The following is an 8006-nucleotide window of genomic DNA, read 5'->3' as shown; positions in this document are numbered from 1 at the left end:
CTGACGACTTCGCCTGTAATCCTCACCACCACCTGATCAGGTAGGTACAGAAGAGGACTCTGAGGCACAGAGAGGTTAAGCCACTCGCCTGAGGCTTCACAGCCTCTGCCTTGGAGGCAGGATTTGACCCCAGGCATTCTGGTTCCCGAGCCTGTGCTCTTGACTACAATGTTGTTCAAAACAGTATATAGCCCAAGTTGTCAGAGTATATATTTTCCATGGGACACAGTTTAACGATGTTGATTATTAGATGGGGGAAAATGCCACGCACGAGACTTTTATTTTCCCTGAGCTGGTCTTCATGAAGAAAAGGACGCACCACTGGTCCAGGTTGTCCGCCTTTATTGCGGTTACTTCCCCTGCAGTTGCCCTGTTTGGCCTTAATTTCCTTTTAGTCCTCGGGTGCCATGTGAACTGGATTGGAGGGGTTCACGGAGTGGGCTTTTGTTCCGCTTCCCAGGACAGATCGTTGGCTTGTTTGAGCAGGATTTTCAGGCTGGGTGGTGAGAATGGAAGGTTCTAGAACTGTACGAGTCTTACCATTTACTTCCAGCGAGCTAAGTTCAGCTAGTTCTGGATATATGGCAGGCACTGTGCAAATGCTTCAGGGGTGCTATTTCATGCCAGTTCCAGCCCTTTGGGGGTAGATATTGTTTGTTTTTTTTTTTATTGAGGTAAAGTTCATTTAACAAAATTCAGCAGTTTAACCATTTTAAAATGTGTAATTCAGTGGCTTTTCATGATTCACGATTTTGTGCAACCCTCACCACTATCTAATGCCAGACATCTTCATCTCTCCAAAAAGAGACCTCATACCCATTAACAAGTTATTCCTCATTTCCCCTCCCCCAGCCCCTGACAACCACTAATCTACTTTCTGTCTCTATGGATTCGCCGGTTTTGGACAATTCCTATAAATGGGATCATACAATATGTGGCCTTTTGTGTCTAGCTTCTTTCACTTAGCATCTTAGCTTCAAGGTTCACCCATGTTGTAGCAGGTGTCAATACTTCCCTCATTTTTACAACTGAATAATATTCCACTGTACGGATATACCACATTTTGTTTATCCATTCATCAGTTGACGGGTGCTTGGGTTGTTTCTCCTTTTTGGCTCTTGTGAATAATGCTGCTATGAACACTCATATACATGCTTTTGTTTGAACACCTGCTTTCAATTCTCTTGGTTATATTATCTAGGAGTGGAATTTCTGGGTCGTATGGTAACACTATGTTAGATACAGTTTTTTTTTTTTTTTAATAAATTTACCTATTTTATTTATTTATTTTTGGCTGCATTGGGTCTTCGTTGCTGCTCACGGGCTTTCTCTAGTTGCAGCGAGGGGGGGACTACTATTCATTGCGGCGCGCGAGCTTCTCATTGCGGTGGCTTCTCTCGTTGCGGAGCACAGGCTCTAGGCACGCGGGCTTCAGTAGTTGCGGCTTGTGGGCTCAGTAGTGGCGCATGGGCTTAGCTGCTCCGTGGCATGTGGGATTTTCCCGGACCAGGGCTCGAACCCGTGTCCCCTGCATTGACAGGCGGATTCTTAATCACTGCGCCACCAGGGAAGCCCTGTTAGATACAGTTTTAAGCTCACTTGACAAATGAGGAATCTGAGTCACGGTGTAAACTTGCCCAAGATCACTCAGTAGTAAGTGTTAGGGCTGGGATTTGAATCCAGGCCACGAGGCCATAACCACTGGTGTCCCCTGCTGGTCATAAAGGAGGCTTGGGAGAAATTGCAGACAGATCATATGACACAAACCCTCATTTATTTATGTTTACTTTTATATTCTCTTTGTTTAATTTTATTTCATTATAAAAGTAATGTGTGTTCTTTGTGACATGCCAAATGATTTTTAAAAGCAAGTATATTTTAAAAAACCCACACGATTAATGGTTCACATGCTTTAAGCAGCTCTTACTTTCCAGGTTATTTTTAACATCAGTGAACACAGTGATGGCATGACACCCCAACAGAGCAGCGCTCAGCTTTAATCAGTTTAACCCTGGGGGCAGGGGCTGAGCCTCGGCGGCCAAGGGCTGTGCCGTCCCAGGGACCCGGAGTGATGCGGACTCTGAGGGCCTCAGCTGAGCCATCCTGGGAAGCTTTCATGCCCTCCGCAGCCCCTGAGGTCTGGCCGACAGTGACAGTGACCCTCAGCCAACAGCATCAGCTACCAGGTTAGCACGACATCATCTGGCCTACGTTTGATTCTCAGGAAAACCGCTGTTTTCCCTCGCATTTTTTAGGTAAGGGAACTGAGGCTTGGACAGGTGGGCTGACTTGGTAAGTAGCAAGGAAGAGGCTGGTCTGGGAGCCAATCCAGCTCTTTGTGACCTTAAAGCCAGAGAGGTTTATTTACTCTCTGCCTTTATATCCATTATTGCATTTGATTCACAGGTTCATAGGTTTATGAGTAGATACTTTCATTATCTCCATCTTGTAGAGAGGGAAGTTGAGGCTCAGAGAAAGGGCATGATTTTTTTTTTTTTAATTTTATTGAAGGGCATGATTTAACTGAGATCATTTGGCTAAAGGTAGAGCCAGGCTTGAACTCAGATGCCAAGTCTGACGCTCTTTCTATAACAAGAAACCATTTTCTTGCAATTCAGGTGTCTATGCACTGTGTTTGGCTTTCCTTCCCAGTGTTAAAAGCGTCTAGGCTTCCACCTTGATTAGCTCGATGGGCTTTGGTATCATAAGACAGGTCTTGGTTTCAAATCCCAGCTCTGGGCAAGTTGCTTAATGAGAAGTCAAACTAAATACATGAAAGGCATATCTGTTCCATGGAGAAATAATTTTAAAAAATCCAACTGGTCCAAAGAGCTGATTTCATGCCAGAAACTGGGCAAAGCATTTTCTATGTATTAATTTAATTCTCACAACAATCCTTTGATCTGGGTGGTGTTTTTATTCCCATTTCAATAGAATTCATAGATGTGGAAACTGAGGCACAGAGAGGTTAAGTGACTTGTCCAAGGTCACCCAGCTCCCATCTGCCAAGGCTGGAATTTGCAATCACACAGCTTGGTCGCGCAGCCTGTGCTCTCAGCCACCACGGCTTAAAATCATGCTGTGGAACTACATCCACTAGCATGGAAAACTCCATGAGCTCAGTTTACAAAGTAGGTTACAAATCAGCACAGATGTCCCTATTTATCTGAAGTTCGTATGTAACGCTACAGTTTTTGAGTGCTGACTATATGCTGGGCGCTACTGGAGTATACTGTTTAACTTAATCTTTCGAGCAGCCCTGCTAGGAGAGCGCTACCATGAACAGATTTAGATGCATAATTGAAGACTCAGAGGGGTTCTGTCACCGGCTATGGTCACAGAGCCCTGAGAGTAGGAACTGGATTCAAACCCAGACACTCAGCCCCAGAATGCATCCACGTGGAGGCCACCACTGACTGACGGCCACAGAGCTCCGAGCTCCTTCACCATGGCCCGTGGCTGATGGCTGTGGTCTGTGGGTGCACGGTGCGGCTCTGTATTGTCCCTAGACTCATGCCCCCCCCACCCTGCTCCCACTTTTGCAAAATGCTTTTCAAAATATTTAGCAACACACAGTAGGAAGATGGTGCTGGCCGCCCCACTGGGCTGATGTTGCCACTTTAGATGCCGGGCTGGGGGCAGCGAGGGAGGATCTGGGGCAACGGGAGGGATGCTCGGAGGGTTCAAAGCAACGCTTTTTGCCCACCTGCAGCTTTTCACGGCAGCCATAGTTCTTCTCCCCTGAAAGCAGGCAGGTGCCAGGGTTTCCTGTATCTCCCCAGGAGCTGCCTCCAAGCTCTGATTCCCAAGCCCCTCCAGATGCAAAGCCCCAGGTGGGAAGACAGAATCTGGAAGATGCTGGGATCATGAACAGCTTCGGAGAAGCAGCAGAGGGGACATGGGGTGGGGGGCGTGGGCCGGCTCAGATGCCCGGCCCTCCATGTGCAGGCCAGATGCAGGACGGGAAACAGGAACCACATCAAAGTGGCAGGAGCCCCAGCCAGAGTGGGAGGGGGCCAAGGAAGTGTACAGCACGGCGATAAAAACCCAGGCCCTACAGAGCCACCACCGTCTGCGGGCACGGAGCCCAGGCCAGCAACAGGACAGCAGTGATGTTGGCAGGTCCAGGACGGCACTGAGAACCCGGGCTCGTTGGTCAGCGGGTTCACCACTGCAGCAAAGGGGCCTGAGGGGCCATGCCCTGCAGAGGTTAGGAGCACGGGCTCTGGACCCAGAGGGCCTGGATGCAAATCACAGGTTGACCAGTCTCTAGGATTGTGGTGGCGATTGCACAACTCTGTGAATATATCAATACTAAAAATATTAAATTGTGTACTTTAAGTGGGTGAGTTGTATGGACGTTATATTTAAAAGCTGCTTCATAAATTCCAAAGGGCTGGACAATGGCTGTTACGATGACGATCACAGCACAGTGTGCACACGCATGTGCACACACACTCACACCCACACGGACACACGGGTCCTGGCTGCCTGTGTGCCAGACCTGCACTACTCCCCTGCTGGATTCTCCCTATTTATCCTTCACCTTTAGGAAAACACATTTGCTGCCAGGTCCTCCAGGGAGAGGTCCCGAATAAATACACCAACCAGGAGGAATCCCTCCTTCCCACTGAGGCTCCCGTGGGTCATGTGATGTGGACTCTCTGGACCCTCCCCAGGGCAGGGGTGGCTTTCCGACCTTATCAGGAGGTGAACAGCTTTCTCGCCTTGGTTCAGGCTGCAGACGACAGAGGGCTGAGGACAGTGGTGCCCAGATGGGGGGCTCCCCAGAGCAGTCAACATTCAAATAACATTGTGGTGACTTAGGTGGGGCCATCTCCTCCTCTCTCTCTCTTTCTCCCTCTTTCTTCCCCAGTTTTTGTGTATGTCCATCTCTGACCCTCTGATTCTCTCCCTATCTCTCCCCGGTTCTCCCTTCATTAGCATGTTGATCGCCTCATAGCTGTAAGATGGCAGCTGTGCATCCAGACATCACATCCACATTCCAGGCAGGAAGGAAAGGCAGAAGGAACATTAAGCAATGCCTCAAAATATTTTCCAGGTGTTTGTGACAGAGGCACAAATCAATAAATATTTGAGCGCTCCTTCTTTTACCAAAGAATCCCAGAACCACCACAACTAAAGAGGATTATATATTTTGCTTGCTCAATTTTCTCCTTTTTTTCCTGCTCTAAATGGAGCCCAGCCTGTTCCTGGGCTTCTGTGAAATAGAAGTGGGAGAATAGATAGAGGCAGAGGGACTGGTGAGGCACAGGAAGGGGAGAGGGAGGGACTAATTCAACTTGGGAAGTCTTGGCAGTTGTGACACAGTTCTGGTCCTTCAGCCCTGCGTGTTTCCACCAAACCTGCACTTATGCCACCCACAACTAGCGTTTTAGTTCATTCATTCATTCATTCTCTCACTCCCCCATTGATTCCCTCCATCATTTCAGCAAGAGCTAAGGGGCTCCTCAGATGGTGATGTGACTGCCTTGGACTTGTCAGCCTCCCTGTGAGACTGTGGGCTCTTTGAGTTTCTTTAAGACTGGGGGGGTCCAGGGGACTTCCCTGGCGGTCCGGTGGTTAAGACTCCGCGCTTCCAATGCAGGGGGCACGGGTTCGACTCCTGGTCAGGGAACTAAGATCCCACGTGCTGCACGGTGTGGCCTAAAAAAAAAACCAAAACTGGGAGTCTAGCGTGCTGCCTGTTCGTTAGACAAATGAAAGAATGCAGGGATGTGCCATGATGCTTTCCAGAGAAGGATCCTGGGTAAGAAAAGCTCAAATAATCAGAAATCTCTGGGCCAGAGGAGATGGAGATAATGAACATTGCTTTCTCCATGACCCCTTGATGTTGGAATCTTGCTGCGATACCCTGGTCTGGTTCTCCTCCACGGTCAGGACCCATGAAGCCTGACTGGACCCCCCCCCATAACACCTGTGCTGTTACAGAGTCTGGAGCCTCACCTTGAGTGATGGAGGCTGGTGGGCATGCTTCCACATTGGCCGGGCTCTGCCCTCCCCCAGGATCTGCTGAGCAAGTCCTTGCTTGTTCCCCATTTGTTAATTCCCACCTTCAGAGTCAGGTCGGTCCCTCGAGAATGGCAAAATAAGCCTGATAATTACAATAACAGCAATAATAACACCAGTCATTATGCACTTATCATGTTCCATACCATCATAACGTGCTAAGCACATGGTATTTATTTTTCTTTTTAATCTTCACACCAGCGCTATGCAGTACATGCTATAATTATACCCATTTTGCAGATAAGGAAACCGAGGCTCAGGGAGGCCAGATAATACAGCCAATAAGTGGGTGGCACTGGGACTTAGCCACAGTGGTATCCACCATCAAGACACACACCTTGGTCCGCACTCTCCACCAGCCACCCTCCTGCCTGCCCTCTAGCGTCTGCCTTGTGCTGGGCTTCCCTCCCTCTTTGTGTAAATTAACTTACTCTAATGTGTGGATGACTGCTAAGCTCAACTCATCATAAAAATATTTGCCTTTTAATTTTAAATGCTAGTTCATCCAAATGCTTAGTTGGTGGAGTATAGCGTAGCACCGACCAAACAAAAAGGCACCTCCCGTATGCCTGTTCCCAGGGGACAGACTGGGGGTGCTGAGGAAGATCCGCCGACTCCCCTTCCATCTACAACCCCTGTTGCTGTAGAGACAGTGAGAACATCACCTCCAGCCCTGCCCTGTGTTGTAAGCCCTTCCAGGCTCTTCCATGGAGACTGCTCCTCTCCAGCCCTAACGACCAGCCTGCTCTCTGCATTTCCAGGTCTTGTTTGGACTGGAACAATTTAAAATGCTCTCTCATAATTACAGAGGTTGCGCAGGCGGGGGCTGCACCTCCGGGCGGCCACCAGACCTGCACGTCTCCACTGCAGCCGGCAATTTCAGTAATGATAGTCATGCCTGCCGTTTATCTTTGGGGTTTCCAGAAATACAGGGACTTTTCCAGACACTTGTGAGTGTCTGTAACATGAGTGATTCGGTCCGTGTCATTCTCTGAGGCTGTGAGGACCACCGCCTGGATGAGCCAGGGCACTTTCAGTGGCTGTTCAGGGAATACCAAACTCAGATGGGTTCAGACAATCGATGGGGTAAAGGAGACTCAGAAGTTACAGCTGGAGAAATTAGTTTTCCCAGGACTCAGGAATTTCCTGAGATGCAGGACTTTCAGTTTTATTTATTGATATTTATTTTTAAATTTTTATTATTGAAGTATGGTTGATTTACAATGTTGATTCACAATCTCTGCTGTACAGCAAGGTGACTCAGTAGGACTTTCAGTTTTAAAACCAAGAAATTCCTGGACAAACCAGGATAAGTTGGTTACCCTATTCCTGGTGAACCCAGGGAATTGAACATGTGTGTTTGTCTTTGCTCCACCCAGAGACCATGCTAAAAAGGTTAACAAATGAAGTTTTTAAAAAAGTTTTTATTTATTTATTTTTGGCTGCATTGGGTCTTCGTTGCTGCACGTAGGCTTTCTCTAGTTGTGGTGAGCGGGGGCTACTCTACATTACGGTGCGCAGGCTTCTCTTGCTGCGGAGCACGGGCTCTAGGCACGCGGGCTTCAGTAGTTGTGGCTCTCGGGCTCTAGAGCGCAGGCTCAGTAGTTGTGGCACGTGGGCTGCTTAGTTGCTCTGCAGCATGTGGGATCTTCCCGGACCAGGGCTTGAACCCATGTCCCCTGCATTGGCAGGTGGATTCTAAACCACTGTGCCACCAGGGAAGCCCACAGGTGAAGTTTTAAATAAAGGCATAAACCTAATAAAGGACAATATGAATAGACGAGAGGACAACAGCAGTTGAAGGACACCCACAAGATATTTGAAAGTGGAAGTCAAATGCATGGGGACGACCCACATAGGCCAGCAGAAAAGCTGAACTCTAAGAAGCATGGCCCAGAAAATTAGGCTCCCTAATTCTAGCCCCTCTCTGGAAGGAGATGGGAGATCAACCCTACAGAGATTAAACCTGAGACTCC

Source organism: Eschrichtius robustus, chromosome 16 (assembly GCF_028021215.1).
Source record: "Eschrichtius robustus isolate mEscRob2 chromosome 16, mEscRob2.pri, whole genome shotgun sequence".
In the NCBI taxonomy this organism is placed as follows: domain Eukaryota; kingdom Metazoa; phylum Chordata; class Mammalia; order Artiodactyla; family Eschrichtiidae; genus Eschrichtius; species Eschrichtius robustus.
Note: the sequence above shows the minus strand (reverse complement) of the source record.